This window comes from Schistocerca piceifrons, chromosome 8 (assembly GCF_021461385.2).
Source record: "Schistocerca piceifrons isolate TAMUIC-IGC-003096 chromosome 8, iqSchPice1.1, whole genome shotgun sequence".
Classification (NCBI taxonomy): Eukaryota; Metazoa; Arthropoda; class Insecta; order Orthoptera; family Acrididae; genus Schistocerca; species Schistocerca piceifrons.
In genome coordinates, this window is record NC_060145.1 from 67,323,236 (window position 1) to 67,341,324 (window position 18,089).

Below are 18,089 nucleotides of genomic sequence, written 5' to 3' on the forward strand. Positions count from 1 at the left end.
ATCAAGAGTGGAGATTTACAAGGATTCTGATGGGAACTGTCACGAGTTTCCTCGTCAAAGACCAGCTTTTACCAGAAGCTGTGCCAAAAATATTCCCTGGGTTACCATCGTATTTAAGTAAGGTGCAGCCTCCAAGAAGGTGTTTGTCATGTTTGTCATTTATATAGGAAGGAATATGATAATACATTCCAAATAACAGACTGAAATAATTGCAAGTCTGCAAATAATGTTAGTAGGCAACTCACAAAATTGTTTGCTGAACTTGTATATCCAAATCTCGGGTAAGAAACGTCATAATATGAAGAACATGTGAGTTATTGAAAAGTTCATCGTTGCAAGGAAACGAGAATAAAATGCGTAATTCCGACATAAAGTCGGCGTAATACTGCGAGAAATTAGCTTTTCTAGGTTACTGTCTTATTTATAGGGACCAAATCTACAAAAAAAAGTGATTGCGTATTTATATCTGACACGTCTTCTCCATTCGACGAAATCTAAACTTTAGTCTCGGCCTAGCTGGTCACGCTAGCCGGCCTACTGACGTCACAGGCTACGTCGTTGTCAGCTTGGCGACTCCGGCCTCTAATACAGGCGGCCGTGGTCAGCTCCAGCGTACTCATATCCTCTCTGACCTGATCGATCTATCGGAGTCGTGGTCTTCCCCGTGACCTTTTGCCTCTAATATCTTTCTCCATTACCTGCCTGATGATCTGGCCTTCTCGACTCATTACATATCCATACCACTTCAGCCTTCTTTCTTTGATCACTGCCACGATGTCAATCGACTTGTATAGCTCTTTTCCTCCACTCATCTCCATCCTTCACTGGCCCAAACATCTGTCTGAGGGTAGCATTCTCAAATTCAGGAGTTTTCTTTCCATCTTTTGGGTGATGGTCCAGGCCTCTGTTCCATATAAGACTACAGGTTGTATGATTGTCTTGTAGATCTTGGTCTTTGAGGATCTCTATAGGAGCTGGGACTTTAACAGCTTTCCCAGAGCAAACCTTGTCCTGTTTCCTGCTTGTATTCGTGCGCTAATTTCCTGGTCTATCTCGTTTCTTTCATTGATTATAGCTCCAAGATATTTAAAGTCTTTTACCCTTTCAAAGACTTTGTCCTCCATTTTCAGGGGTCTCTCATCATTTTCTCTGCTAACTACGAGGTATTTTGTCTTACACATATTCAACTTCAGGCCTGCTCTCATTGCCTCTTCCATTAATGTTCTTGTCATCTGAACCAGGTCTTGCTCTTTCTCTACTATTAAAACTACATCATCCGCATAGGCTAGGGTGTTGATCCTTCTTTCCAGTCGTATTCCTGTCTCTAGGCTTGCTTCCTTTCTCACGACTCCCTCCAGTACCAGGTTAAACAGAAGAGGGGAGAGGCAGTCTCCTTGTCGCACTCCAGTCCTCACCTTGAAGTTCTTTGATATGTTTCCATTTGCTTTCACCATGCATGTTGTCTCCTGGGTGTATATCAGAGTCAGTTTTATGAGTTTTCTTGGAACTAGAGCCCTTTCGGGTTCTTGCCATACTGCTTGTCTATTCACACGATCTTGTGCTTTTTGGAAGTCCACAAAAAGGCAGTAAACATTTTTGCGGAATTCCCAGCTCTTTGCTAGCACTTGCATTGTATGTAAAAGGTCTACAGTTGACTTTTCATTTCTGAAACCTGCTTGTTGGAATCCCAGTACTTTCTCGACATGTGATGTTAGTCGCCTCGGTAACAACATGCTCAAGATCTTATAAGCTGTACATAGTAATGTGATTCCTCTATAGTTGCTACATCTCATTGAGTCTCCTTTCTTTAGTATAGTGCAGATAACAGACTCCTTCCATTCTTCTGGAATCCTTTCCTTCTTCCAAATTAAGGAGATTAAGTGGTATAGTCTCGCTTGTAGAGTAGCTCTTCCCTCCTTCAGCATCTCTGCAGGTATGGCATCTATTCCTGGTGCCTTTCCCCTCTTCAGCAGTTTTATGATCGCTCTTACCTCTTCCATTCTTGGTAGTTCATAGTATCTCTGTTTTGTCTATATGATTCTTTTTCTTCATTTTCTGTTGTGGCACTTATGGTGTTTCTATCCACATTCAGGTTGTTTTCGATGTAGTTTTTCCGTTCCTCCATAGCTTTCATTTCATCTGTGATTATCTGTCCTTCTTGACCTTTGATCACGTGAGTCCTTGGATTGTATGGTTTCTTGAAGAACCTGTCTGCCTGTTAAAGCCTCTTGTACTTCCTACTCTCCGGTCAGCTTCTCCCAGTTTTATTTTACTATTTATGAGCTCTCGCTTTTCTGTTCGAAGGACTTGTCTTGCTTCTCTAGCTGCTTCCTTGTGTCCTAACCTTGTTCTTTCATCCTGTTCGTTTGTCAGCCATAACAGTTTCGCTGCTTTCCTCTTGATGACTGCATCTATACACCTATCATTAAACCATCGTCTGATCGTCTGCTCTTCCTCCTTTTCTCCATTGGTTTCAGCACCTCACCTGCAGCATCTTTTAAACCTGTCTTGTTTTTCGACCATGAGCACAATAAAGGATTCAATACCATCTGGATCTGTATAACTTACGCGACTTACCAGCATTAGTGAATTCATTTTCATAGTTACTGTTACAATCCCTAATCCTCAGGAATACAGTGTAATGTGTCACTTGATATGTATGACAGGTGAAAACAGTATTGCAGGCCGTATCCGAAGTCGTATCATTTCTATCACAGACTGTTATTCATTCGAACAGTTAGGAATTTCTCAGATGACCTCACCCCTGCTACATAAATTACTGGAATTTACGTTCAGGAACTAATACTGATAATGCAATTCGTCGACTTTTTTCTTCATTGTAGTCTGTCAGTCCTTGTTGACAAGGAAGGAAGTATCCGAGATATTGCCGAAAACGTATTCTTTATTCTTTTACTCGTGGAGAACCGCTATTACAGTTTGACGTGTCACAATACTGAGTGCTTCATAAAGGAATTCTATCAGTAATTTCCAAGCATTCATGGGGGAGGGGGAGGGGGGCGAGCGGGTGATCGCCTCTCGTCTCTCGTTCCCCGTCCCCGAGAGGTAAAACTAAATTGAAACGCGAATCAGTGCGGAAATTGCGCAAGGAGATTTAAAGCGTTGGTCAGTTGATTCAGTCATTTACTTCCATATTCCCCTAGCCACCATATTTTGTGGGCCTGGGAGAATGTACTATATTCATATACAAGTAGCATGTGCTTCCCCCTCCTGTTCGGCTCTCCAATTGTCCATGCCAAATTTTAGCAGGGTTTCCCGATCTGCCACGGCAGCGGGAGATTCGCGTCGCCCCAACACCAATTCAGGTCATTTGCTTTCCTCCGTTATTTTCATTGCTACTGTTGTTGGATCATACAGAATTCGGTAGCCTGTCCAGGCAGTCCGTCCTAATGGTGTCGAGTTTTTCAGTTTTGTGCGTCATGAAACGAGTTCAAACAATAACATCTTTCTTGTCTAAGAAACAGAAGACGTCATGTAAGTCTACCATAGCATAAGACTAGGTTCCATACGTGCTATGTGGAGCAATGATTTTTTGTTCCTATATTAATTTCGGAATTAAGGTTATTAAAGGAGATTATTCACCATTTGCACGTTTTCATCCACAGTGGACTATTTTTGAAGTCGCTGCTGTAAAGTTAAAATAGAAAGTATTACTGAGTCAGTCGCTGTACGTGGTAAGCACAGAGTATTGTGATGATCACCCAACATCTTCAGATGGTAAATGGATCAAACTAACTGACAAAATTAAATTAATTTTATTTGCTTAGGCATCAAAAAATGGGCTTTCATGGCTGCCCCCGTCGAAAGTTCGAGTCTTCCCTCGGGCACTGGTGTTTGTGTTGTCCATAGAGTAAGTTGGATTAAGTAGTGTGTAGGCTTAGGGACCGATGACCTCAGCAGTTTGGTCCCATAAGATCTTATCACAAATTTCCAATTGAGCTTTCACGCATGAAAGTATTTGTGGATGTAATGAGTCCTCTTGAGCCAACTGTAGTATACCTTCCCTTGCGTTATTCCGAATATCCATCAGATCGTGCGTCGTTTAGTATGACGCGTGTGTGTGTGTGTGTGTGTGTGTGTGTGTGTGCGTGTGTGTGTGTGTGTGTGTGATTTTGTTTACATATCCGTCATAAATATAGCTGCACATAATTATGTAAAACAATGGTATCTTCCTTGAATATTTTCCTTTTTATGACAATTTCGTTTTCTTCAATAAATGTGTGGAAATTTTCTGGTACACATGTATCTGGTTATCCTGGTTTATACGTGACATTTAGGTACGCTATGCCCATGTCACTGTATAAAACATCAAGTTTCCTTTTACAAGTATTTTATCACTTTGATAATGAAGTCTTTACATTATGTATACATAATTACCATTTTTATCCTTAGCCTTAAATAACCAGATTAGCCACGATTCTAATTAGAATTCAAAATAAAATTACATCCTGCCGGATTTTTATCCTAAATAGAAAACTTAAGCAGTCAATCACTTTTTTACAAAAAGCATAATGTTCTCAAAAGCGCAAGGTGTACAGCATAATTTTTTATCGAGCTCCCCCACAGGGAAAAAATTCTCGATGCGTCATTGGTCAACAGTGGTAAACTCTGGGCGTCCATGTAGACTAGTAGCCGTCTAGTAGGGCGAGAGGCTAAGTGTTTATTTATGCCAATAGCTACTTGGGGGTGCTAACTACGATGCGTACATACATGTCTGTATGGTGACAGGGCTAAAAACATAGCGTTTATGAATTTAAGGCTGCATATGCTTTCTTGCTCCAGACCAAATGAACATGTTGAGGATTCAGAGCCTGCAACGACCGACACATCGCAAGATGATTAGATCAGATGTCCTTCAGCTTCGTTACGTACAGGTTAAACTTCGGTTTCAGGCATTATGAAAACTTTCTCCAAAAAGAAATGCTGCATTCATACAGCATCTAGGGGATCAGCTAGACCCCACGTATGAAACCATGTAGGATGAAGGCATTTGTCTGTAGCGTTACTCCTATTTTTTTTTTTTTTAGAGAAAAAGCATTTCATGTCCTGAGGAAATTTAGCAGTGGGCAAATTTTTCAAGTGACACCTCTATATATTCGAACAAATACTTCAGACAGAATACTTGCTACATACTTCACAGTAACTGGGAACCTCCTGCTGAATACAAATTTCCGCATTCTAATCACAACAAGAGAGGGAAGGCTGAAAATAGATTTTGGGAAAGACAATGCTTAGATAACTACAAATCATTGTTATATTTGTCACAATCAAAGCACAGCCTGTTTTGCAAGGTATATATTTCTCTTGCGCCTGCTCGTTAGGGTGGTCGTCATAGAGGAATGAAGCTAAACACATTAGTGATAGTACCCCTAGCAAAATTCTCTAAGTTTCTAGGAAAAGATGAATACTTCAAAAAACACTGCAAAACGTTAAGTCGTCAGTAAGCTTTACAACGTGCTAACGAACGTTTGGTTTCTTACCAAAACTCCCAGAAATCCACAGAAAGTCAAGTGAACATGTACAGAATATAAAGAGCAAATATAAACTGAAAAACCTGTCATTTCCTTTGCAATACGTTGTATTTCTTGGTAGGTGGAATATATCTTTTAGAGGGCACCGGGATGATGGTTCTTTTTGATCAAAATGCGTCCAAAACGTCAAATAAAGGTAACTCGAAAATCCTGTGAAACTTCGTGTCGAATAATGTGGAGATATTGTATTAGCCACACAGTATATTAAAGGAGATAACTACATTTCTTAGTGAAGCTGTACAAAGTATTTTTTGATTGAATGCGGTGGCGAAGAAATTATTTCGCAAAAATTACACTGAACCAAAGAAAACTGATTCTACAGTATTCGGCTTTTTGAGACCACTGATAATACTCACAAAACTCATTTGACCATTTTCTGAGATTTGTTTACCAAGATATGATCGGAGAAGACTTCATATGTTTGGCCAATCTGCGAAAGACAGAAAGAAAATCTGTGGGAACAATCTCTCAAAGTTCAGCACAAGTGTAAAGTAAACAAAGATTACTCTTCAACTTGTGAAAGTGGCAGTAGCCAAGAGGAGTCTTTTGAACGTGACAAAAATGCCAATATTTGTGACAAAAAAAGCAGATGAAAAGAATAAAGATCCCTGAATGACTGGAGAAAAATTAAGTGAAACTGTGGTAAATACTATGTGGAGTTTTAATCTCGCTCTTAGTAAATGCATTGGTATTGCAGTCGATGGATGCTCTGGCTTGTCTTTACTAGGTGCTCTGACGCGCAACTAGCGCAGAATTCAATTGGAATCGTTAAAGAAGTTGTCTGTTTTTTACACTTTCTCCAAAAAGAAATGCTGCATTCATACAGCATCTAGGGGATCAGCTAGACCCCACGTATGAAACCATGTAGGATGAAGGCATTTGTCTGTAGCGTTACTCCGATTTTTTTTTTTTTGTTGAGAAAAAGCATTTCATGTTCTGAGGAAATTTAGCAGTGGGCAAATTTTTCAAGTGACACCTCTAGCGTAACAACTAGGACCCTTTTACATGCAGACAGTGATGGATAATTCAGCATACTCCTCGTGTGCCTCTTTGTAGGTTCTTCCAACAAGAGACTATTGATGTTGGCAATGCAGCTGCGATCTTGACTCATATTTTCTCAGTTTTAGGAACAAAACGAGGAAATGTGGTTGCAGAATTCATCCTGCTATACAATCAAGCCAAAAAAATATGCGGATATTATAGGAAGCACCATTCAAACACAGAATATCACATCTCGACACGTTAACAGTCCTAAGCTGCTCCATGTGCTATGGAATGTTATTTTAGGGTGAATATGTTTATCCCTATGCTTGGCACAATAATCCCAGATCTAAAAAACAGAGCCTCCAAAAATTTTGTCAGTCTCTACGGTCTCTGTACACTTCTACCAAAAGTCTGCTCATCTTCAACAAGGTCCATGGAGTAAGTGATTAGGAATGAAGAAACTGTGGCAACTAAGTACTACAAAGGGAATGAGGTGATGCAAGTGACTGGATTTCTCAACTGAAGGTAGGAGTCAGACTGCGGATGCCAAAATGGAAAAGGTAAGATGCAAACAAAACACTTCCATCAAACAGTGAAGTTGAGTGTTTTTTCTATGTTGCACTCCGGCAATTTCCCTTCAACTAAATTTTTAATGTTGATCCTTTTTGTTCTTCCTGCATCAACTGCAACAACAGAAATATCTTCCTCAACACTGTAACTAATGAATATTTTGTCGAAAACCACGGTGGGCAAAACCTCTTAACTGGACTTGCCTTGTTGTATGGTATGTCCGTAGAGACACCACTGTTAAAAAGAAAAAAAATATAGACAGCATATTGGTGGTTCATGGTGTGGGTTCCTGTGGTCATGTCCTAGTTCATGAACCACGGGCAACATATGAGTGGCCAAGTAACTGGTCCCGACAGTTGGGATACCAGTTACTTTGGAATAAGGCTGGGCATCTCGGACTCCCTCAACCGTTAGGGCTAAAACTCAATGGGACTCGGGGCAAGTAAGGCTAGCAACCTGCTTCCCTGGTACTTTAAATATGATGCTGGCAACAATCAGAGCAAAATGCCTCGGACCTTTGGAGGTGACGGAGTCCCACCTCTAACTGACAAACCAGGGACTCCTAAGATACGACTTGGCAAACAAATGGTAATGAGATGGGGAGCTATTAATATCAATGGGGCCTACTCTGGGAAGAAGGTAGAGCTGGCAGAGGCTGCAAGTAAGATGTGGCTGGACGTTTTAGTTGTTAGTGACATTCGGGTAAGGGGTGAGCAAGAAGAGGAAGTGGGAGAATACAAGGTCTACCTGTCAGGAGTCAAAGTAGGAGTAGCACAATGGGGTGTAGGGCTTTACATCAGAAAAGAAATGGAACCCAGTGTAGTTGCAATAAGGTATGTAAACGAACGACTGATGTGGATAGATTTGACAGTGTCTAGCAAGAAAATTAGGATTGTGTCAGTATATTCGCATTGTGAAGGGACAGATCAAGATAAGATGGATAGTTTTTATGAGGCACTCTGTGATGTAGTTGTTAGAGTAAAGGACAAGGACAGTGTTCTGCTCATGGGTGATTTTAATGCCAAGATTGGAAATCGAACAGAAGGGTATGAAAAGGTTATGGGTAAATTTGGAGAGGATATGGAGGCCAACAGGAACAGGAAACAACTCTTGGATTTCTGTGCCAGTATGGGCTTAGTAATCACAAACTCCTTTTTTAAACATAAGAACATTCACCGGTATACTTGGGAAGGGAGGGGAGCCAGATCTGTCATTGACTATATAATAACAGATCAGGAATTCAGGAAGGCTGTGAGGGACACACGTGTATTCAGGGGATTCTTTGATGACACTGATCATTATTTAATCTGCAGTGAAATTGGGATTGTGAGGCCGAAAGTGCAGGAGGTCAGGTCCATGTATAGGAGGATAAGAGTGGAGAAACTTCAGGATAAGGAAATCAGACACAAGTACATAACAGCGATCTCAGAAAGGTACCAGTTAGCTGAATGTAGTCAATTACAGTCATTGGAAAAGGAATGGACAAGGTACAGGGACACAGTACTAGAAGTGGCTAAAAAATGTCTTGGAACAGTAGTGTGTAAAAGTAGGATGAAGCAAACAGCTTGGTGGAATGACACAGTCAAGGCAGCCTGTAAAAGGAAAAAGAAGGCGTATCAAAAATGGCTGCATACTAGAACTCAGGTAGACAGAGAAAGTTATGTTGAAGAAAGAAACAAAGCCAAACAGATAATTGCAGCATCCAAGAAGAAATCTTGGGAAGACTTTGGAAACAGGTTGGAGACTATGGGTCAAGCTGCTGGAAAACCATTCTGGAGTGTAATTAGCAGTCTTCGAAAGGGAGGTAAGAAGGAAATGACAAATATTTTGGACAGGTCAGGAAAACTGCTGGTGAATCCTGTAGATGCCTTGGGCAGATGGAGGGAATATTTTGAAGAGTTAAAATACGATCAGTAATGTTTCAGATTTCGAGGTAGAAAGGAATAGGAATGATGATGGAAATAGGATCACATTTGAGGAAGTGGAGAAAATGGTCAATAGATTGCAGTGCAATAAAGCAGCTGGGATGGGTGAAATTAAGTCGGAACTCATCAAATACAGTGGAATGTCAGGTCTTAAATGGCTACACAGGATAATTGAAATGGTCTGGGAGTTGGGACAGGTTCCACACAGACTGGACAAAAGCAGTAATCACACCAATCTTTAAATATGGAAACAGAAAAGATTGTAACAACTACAGAGGTATTTCTTTAATCAGCGTTGTGGGTAAAATCTTCTCAGGTATTGTTGAAAGGAAAGTGCGATTGTTAGTTGAGGACCAATTGGATGAAAATCATTGTAGGTTTAGGCCTCTTAGAGGTCGTCAGGACCAGATCTTTAGCTTACAGCAAATAATGGAGAAGTGTTATGAGTGGAACAGGGAATTGTATCTATGCTTTATAGATCTAGAGAAGGCATATGACCGGGTTCCTAGGAGGAAGTTATTGTCTGTTCTACGAGATTATGGAATAGGAGGCAAACTTCTGCAAGCAATTAAAGGTCTTTACATGGATAGTCAGGCAGCAGTTAGAATTCCGACAGTAAACTGAGTTCACTGTTCAGACTAGTTTCAGGGGTAAGACAAGGCTGCAACCTGTCTCCATTGTTGTTCATATTATTTATGGATCATATGTTGAAAACAATAGACTGGCTGGGTGAGATTAAGATATGTGAACACAAAATAAGCAGTCTTGCATATGCGGATGACTTAGTTGTGATGGCAGATTCGATTGAAAGTTTGCAACGTAATATTTCAGAGCTAGATCAGAAATGTAAGGACTATGGTATGAAGATTAGCATCTCCAAAACGAAAGTAATGTCAGTGGGAAAGAAATATAAACGGATTGAGTGCCAAATAGGAGGAACAAAGTTAGAACAGGTGGACGGTTTCAAGTACTTAGGATGCATATTCTCACAGGATGGCAATACAGTGCAAGAACTGGAAGCGAGGTGTAGCAAACCTAATGCAGTGAGCGCTCAGCTACGATCTACTCTCCTCTGCAAGAAGGAAGTCAATACCAAGACTAAGCTATCTATGCACCATTCAATCTTGAGAGGTGGCATGAGCCCCCTCTCATATTTCTATCTTACGACTTTCCTCTCTAATTGCATGCAGTGAAAAGTCGCTATTCCTTCACACGCGGACTCCCACGCAGCGTCTCTCGTCTACCGGGTGGTCCGGTGACAGGCGGGATCTGCTGATCTGGAAAGGGTTAAGCCGACGGGTGTGAGGAAGTCGAGTGAATGCTTTGCAGACGCCGACATTGTCAAAAGACACGCAGAAACTTAGCGAAAACCCTTTCTGGCGGGCTACCAGTGAGGCGTGGGAATGACTTGTGCACCCAGGCAGTTGTGGCGGGAAAATTCCCGCGCTTTCTGCAAAATAGTAACTGTGATTGGCTTGCTCAGGGCATAGCTCCGTGACGTAGCAAAATCAGCGCAGAAATTGGCGCCAAGAATCTCCATTGGTGGAATGGTAGTGCTCCGGCAATAGAGTGGAATTTTCCGCCGGTTTTCGAGTTGCTGATTGGAACATTTAACCACGGCCACTGTCGTGGGGGCGGGAATGTTGTGTGTTCGGCCTGTACGGGTGCTCTAGGTAGTCGGCTCTCGCCTTTCAGTCGAGGACGTCGAAGCAACCAGCCATCGCCTCCGGTACGCCAAATCGTGTTCTTGCAGTTAAGAAGCAAGAAGAAGACAGATTGGTAAGGTATATCCGCAGCACTGGCAGACAGGGATTTTCCTAGGTGATAATCAGAGCTCAGCAGAGCGCGCCTGTTCGTCTTTTTCTAACTTTGTTCTGTCTTGGGTAGCAGCAATTAATGTTGGGTTGGCTATGTGTTTTCTCTTAAGATTTGAGTTGTAAGGAATTGGCTCCACATACCACTTCGTCATAATCCTCACAACTTCACATTCACAGCGTTTGTTTGAGTATCCAATTTGAGCCAGTTTGATGTATTGTAAATGTTTCATGTGTTTTTGTTTATTATTTTGTGTTTAGTCTTAATAAATCATATTGTTATTTTGGACAGAACTTTCATTCTGTTAATCGTTAGAGCAACCCTATCATTCCTCACTATGTTAATGAAACCTTCGTTTATTTAACTTATTTATCAAATTAAATTATTGCAGGTGCCAAACTCTCTTCTACTCCACTGGCAGGGTTGATTAGAGTCAGTTCGCGTATTTTTTTTAATCCTTGTGCAACAGCAAAAGCCGGAGTTAGAATAGGGGGGCTTAGAGCATCATTTACATATGTAGATTCTAGAAAAATTTAGTGTTAAATACACTGCTAGCCCCGGCACCTCGCATAAAATGGCGACCCTTAGCCTCGGATCTTTCCTGTGAATCGCTGATAAGCAAGTATTATTAGTAGTAGGGACATTCAGAATTTTTTTGCTTAATTTTTTTTATTGAATAATACCCAAGTTTTTTTCTGGTAGTTCCGCGTTTAGTTTTAAGAAGCGGCGCATGATTACAGTTTTTGTTTTCAGTGTATATATTCTTTTGTTCATTGTTTTTGTGTTCCTTTGATGGTGTGTCCGTATCACATCCCACTTTGTCGGGTTTGTGTGCGGTTTCTGTACCACAACAAATCGTGCGTATAATTACAGCGCTGGAGAGGCGTTGTTGAAATTTTATGTCTATGTGTAAAAACTATGTGGAGTAGTTTAATTTTATTGTGCATTTTAGATAAATTTGTTTTTCATGAATGATAACGAGAAGTAAGGCACGACTATTATCGAGCGAAGCTAAAACAAAAGAGGATAGCATAATGGATAAGGGGCAGTTTACTGACGGGAATAGGTTCAGAAATGAGATGGGCACATTTTTAGCAGGACAGGACGCCAGGGTCATTGATGAGGAAGGTGATTTGGACGCGATCTCAGAGCAGCGTTGCGGCCGTGATTATGATAGTGAAGCAGAGGATGAAACAGAGACAAGCACACAGGTCGAGACGGTAGCAGAAGTTTATAATCAAACGAACGAGAGCAGACAGGGGCTAGCTCGGCCACGTCAGAGCTCTAGCGCCCAGGTGTCCAGAGTTACATCTCCCACGTTTGAAGAGGATCAAAAAGATGACGTAAACCCAATACTGAGCTTCCTACGATCAATGAAAGAAGAAGCTGACGAACAGCGTAAGAGGGAGAAGGAAGAAGAGGAGAAACAACGTAAGAAGGAGAAGGAAGAAGCTGACGAACAGCGTAAGAGGGAGAAGGAAGAAGAGGAGAAACAACGTAAGAAGGAGAAGGAAGAAGCTGACGAACAGCGTAAGAAGGACACTGAGGCAATAATTTCCCATATAGGGGAAATTCGTGGAGAATTACTAACAATAAAGAAAGAATGTGGAGAAGTAAAACAAATGTCAATGGCTGCACAAAAAGTAGCAAGCCTGGCCAAAACGGCAGCAATAGGGGCAATGAAAATCGCAAAAGTAACTTCTAAACTCGCAGGGCGCTTGCGACGTACAACACAATCCTACTCAAAATCCCTAGCATTCTTAAAAACTCAAGGTAATATCGCGGTTGCAAACACCACGAAACGAATGGAAGAAGTAGAGAGTCGGATAGCAAAACTAGAGCAAAACGGGCACACGAGCACTGCGCGTTCGGATACAGAATTGTGTCTCCGAGGAAAAGCCCGCCGTGCTCTAGCCCAATGACCGAGTGCGGAACTAACAATGCACACGCAGAAACAGCGAGTAATAGCTCCAATAACTATAGCCCACTTAGGAGAGTGAATTCTGAGTGCCACTTCCACTGTGATACAGAGGTAGCACATCACAGTTATCAGCAAGATAGAACAGGACACTCAGCAGACGTGCAAGTATCGGAAACGAGTGACAACACCAGTGCGAGGATCAGACAGGATTTTGATCACAATCACTTCCTGTCGATACTAAAATTCCAGAAGTTCAAAGAAAATGGAGGGTCGATGCATCCGAAGAGCTGGGTGATGCAGTTTACAAATTCATTACCGGCATCATGGCCAACCCAGGCAAAATTAGAATTCATGTGTGTACACATCGAAGGCCAAGCCGCGGAAAAGATGCGGGGTATGGCAGTGACGTGTCGGACTTATCAGGAATTTGTTGGTGCATTCCTGCCGACCTACTGGTCAAAGGAAACGCAAGACAGGATTAAAGAGGAAATAATATTTTGTCCTGACCTGGAAGTGTCCGGGCATGGGAGCGCAACCAAATTTCTTGATGATTTACTCAAGAAGAATCAATTTTTAAATAGTCCATATAGCAACGGAGAAATCATTAAATTTTGCTTTTCCAAATTGCCAGTTAGGTACCAACAGACACTTGTCGGGAAGTGTGGATCTGACATGGAAGCATTCAAGAGTCTATTGCGCGAACTCGAAGTAGTCTTTGATAAACAAGACGCAAAGGACAGGAAGAAGGGGCAAAGTAACAAATACCACGGGCCAGGAAGGGAAGACGACAACAGATCGCATAATCGCACTGGTCAGTTAGGAAACCAGGGTTACGGAAGTCAAGGTTACGCTATTCAAGGTTATGGAAACCAAAGACACGGAAACCAGAACGTCAGGGAGCAGGGTCAATCTAGACAAGGAATCTGGGATAGGAGGAATAACGAACGGCAAAGCGACCGTAATTGGAGAGAGCGAAACCAAGGACAACAGTGGAACCAGGAGACTGAAACTAGACCCGCAAATCCTAATGCACGTAAGAGGAGGGGAAGCTTAACAAGGGATTGACGCCAGACTAGTGCGAACACAGGCCGCCGGAATTTCGCACCTAATCTCGGACCTGGCCAACTACGGATGATACATTACGAAGATTTATCAGAAATCCTGCTCGAGGAACATAAAGCAACTCCTCGACAAGATCGGCAGCCTCTTATCACAGTAGCAATAGCTGAAAAGAGTATGAATGCGATAATAGATAGTGGAAGCTACATAACAGCAATATCTGAGGCAGCATACAAGAGGTGCTCTCAGGAGATGGACTGGCCTGTCCTATCGGCTAAGAAAACCAAAATAAAAGGGGCATTAGCGGGTAAATGTACGGAGGTCACCCAACAAACAAGATGGAATTCTACTGCCAAGGACACAAAATAGAGTCTAACTTCTGGATCGTGCCAAATCTGGCGATCGACATGATAATAGGAACGGACTTCCTAAATGAACATGCAGCGATAGTTGATCTAGGACGAGGTGAAGTGGTTTTGAGGAAAGGGAATCCCGTCCACATTAAGTTCGACGACCAGCTGATCCCAGCTCAACTACCGTCTAACTGTGTATGGATAAACTATGCGTGTCTGAAAGACAGAAAGGAAGAACAGGTCGACGTTGCGGGTAGGGGAGAGGACACGGATGAGAATGAAGTCGGAATAATGGGAGAAATAAAGGAGAAAATAGGAGAAAAAGTGGAAGCAATAAAGAATATAAGGTGCGACCACCGCAAAGAACTTCATAAATTACTAGTAGAACATGCGGAGGTCTTCCTTCCCAAGACAGGATCAATAAAGAACTTCCAATATGAATTTCGTGTACGTCCGCACAACCAGTTTCGTGTGCCACCCTATCCAATCCCCTTGACATATCGACAGAAAGTAGCAGCTGAAATTGCGCGAATGCTGAGTGAAGGAATAATAGAACCTACGGCTTCACCCTATAATAACCCGTTAAGAGTAGTCGAGAAGGCAGATGGTAGTATTCGTTTAGTCTTGGACTCGCGACAAATTAATACCATAATAGAACCCGAAACAGACAGACCGGAACGATTAGAGGAACTCTTACAAAACTTCCATGGAATATCAATCTTCTCATCAGTTGATCTAAAATCGAGTTTCTGGCAGATCGAGCTCCATCCAAATTGCAGACAGTACACAGCCTTTTTAGCATTTGGAAGATGTTACCGGTTTCGTCGTCTACCATTTGGTTTGAACGTTTCATCTGCCGCATTCATTCGGGGGCTGGACGGCATACTAAGCGATAATTTGAAACGTCATGTCACCAGCTATGTGGACGATTTGCTGATCGCGGAGAAATCTTGGGGGGAGCACAATGCGGTCCTCGGTGAACTCCTTGCGACATTCAAGGAATACGGAGTGACTATCAATATCGAAAAATCGAATTTTGGGACGTCCTCTGTCAAATTTCTAGGACATATCATCACGGGTGAGGGCATTGCGCCAAATCCCGAAAAGATCGAAGCGATTGAAAAGTTTCCCATTCCTACGACAAAGAAGCAGTTAAGGGGGTTCTTGGGGATCATAAATTTTTACAACCGCTTTATACACGTCAAAACTCAGAGCAGTCCTAGGTTGCATCAACTTACAGGAAATAAGATTCCTTGGGAATGGGATGAGGCGGCCGAATCCGAATGGAAAGCATTAAATTCGCATTATTACAAGCACCCATCCTATCACACCCTAATTTAGCAGAAGAGCTTTGCATTGTAACGGACAGTTCATACTCAGGTCTGGGTGTCATGGTGTTCCAAGACTATGTACATGAAGGAAACAGGGTGTGGAAGACAATTGCGTTTGGTAGCAGAGTACTAGCCAAGAGTGAGAGGAATTACTCAGTAACCGAGTTAGTGGCGCTGGCTATTGTATGGGCGTTTGAAAAATTCAGATACCTTCTGTTTGGCCGCAAGACGAGGGTCTACACAGACCACAAGGCACTCGAGTTCTTGATGACTGCAAAGCTTAATCACAGGCGGCTCATTAGGTGGGCATCATATCTGCAGCAGTACAACTTTTCGATAGAATATATCCCCGGCAGTCAGAACATTATTGCAGACGCCTTATCACGGTCACCGATCGGATTTGAGCACAACATTGAAGAAGATCTGGAGGAAAATCACTACTGCCTTTTCTATATGCAGAAAGTAGCCTTTGAAAATTTTATTACCTGTAGTATGCAGGACATCAAGAAGGAGCAAGACAAGGGCCCTGCCCTAGTGTTATTGAAACAGAAATGGATAGACAGAAGACACGCCACCATCAGGCAGTTCTACCTCTTGCGGAAAGGCATAATTTTCCACCGAAATTATGCAAATGACACTGAATGGGGGGTATGCATCCCTGAACACCTAATAAACAAAGTTATATGGCATACTCACCTCAGCTATGGACACTTTGGACCACGCAAGTGCAATCTCAAGCTAAGGACCATGTGTTACTTTCGAAACATGGAGCGTCGAATTCGGAGGGTACTGTCGGTGTGTAATGACTGCCAAAAGGCTAAGCACACCACTGTGAGCATGCAGGCACCATTATACCCAATCGTATCGACCAAATTAAGACAATTAGCAGCAACAGATTTGATGGGACCTTTGCCAAGAACAAGAAGAGGATATACTTACGTATTAGTGTTTGTTGAACTAACGTCCAAATACGTTACCTTTACACCACTGAAGAGGGCGACAGGACGAACTGTATCACGAGCCCTAATCCGGGATTTCCTACCACAGGTTGGTCATGTGAGTAGAATTGTTTCTGATAACGGGCCACAGTTTAAGTCAAAAACATGGAAGGAGACGTTGCGTCGATGTAAAATTGATCCCATTTTTATATCTTCACACCATCCGAGCTCGAATGCTGCAGAACGGGTTATTAAAGAACTCGGAAACTTGTGCCGGTTGTACTGTAACAAATAGCACACGACATGGGACGTTTTCCTTAAAGACTTCCAGGAGGTGATCAATGAGGCACCCCATGGGATAACAAAATTGGCACCCATTACAGTACTGAAAAACCGGATTCCTAAGGACTTGATAACCGAGGTCGTAAACTTCCCACCAAGGGCGCGAACGCAGCACCAAGCGATAGTGGATTTGGCTCTCAAGAGGATACGGGCTGCAGCAGAGGTCAGGAAGAGACGTGTCGACAGGGGAGCTCGTCTACGACACTTCCAAATTGGACAAAAGGTGCTCGTTAAGTCTTTCCGACTTTCGAACAAACAAAAAATGAAATGCCAAAAATTCTATTCTGTTTACAACGGCCCGTACCGTATAAGGAGAGCAGCTCACCACAATGCTTATGAATTGGAGACGCTGAAAGGAAAGAAGTCCATAGGACTCCACCACATCTCTCACATAAAGGAGTTCGTGGAATAGTAGTAGTGTAAGTGGTGTACATAGTAGAATAGGCAAAGATTTGAACCTTTCTGCGGGGAACAATAATCGTTGCATTAATAGATTAAGATTGTTAAAGTATTAACACGCTGCGTTTTCTCGCATAAGAATTTACTGCTGTTAACTTTTTTTGTCTATGTTCGGGATCTCCTCTGTCGTTGCGATAAGAGGCACTACCTTTCCATGAGCAATGTTTTTGTCCTTTCCTATCTGGTGTCCATGTTAAGGGATAAAGATGAGTGACGAGATGTCGCACAAACGGGCACATACAAGAACGTGCTCTTAGAAGCATTCTGAGAAGTCGTGATACGCTCCATAGCGGCCACAACCAGTTCGTGAGACGTTCATACCAATGCTTGCAGGCACGCGTCAGTGCACTGTAAGATTGTGGTATATTGCGTGATTTCGAGGATGAATATGGGCAGTATAGTTTTATTGCACAGCTGCGCCAGCATCGTTGTCTTGCAAGTCGGGGTGAACCTGTGAGCGTTTGACTCCAATGGTGCCCTAGACGAGAGAAATGCGGGCATAAAGCCTACCATGCCAATGTGCTGGTTGGGGATTTAGCGTGCTGCTCGTGACTGTCACAGATGAATAACCAGGGACTTATACTTGGATATTCGTGACATACTGTGTAGCTGGCGTGTGTTGGGCGACTGAATCCTCAACAGGAACCAGTCCTGGCTTGGTCATATTACATTGCCTCTGGAAAGGTGTGCTTTGATCGCGAAAACCGCATCACATAGAGAAGGAAGTTGCAACTATAAATTTATTGTCGTGTATAGCCATGGCTAACCCAGTCTCTGGAGTTTCAGTGAGGCGTAATGAAAACTCGGAGGTCATGTTGTACGGCGCGCACATCACTGTCGTCA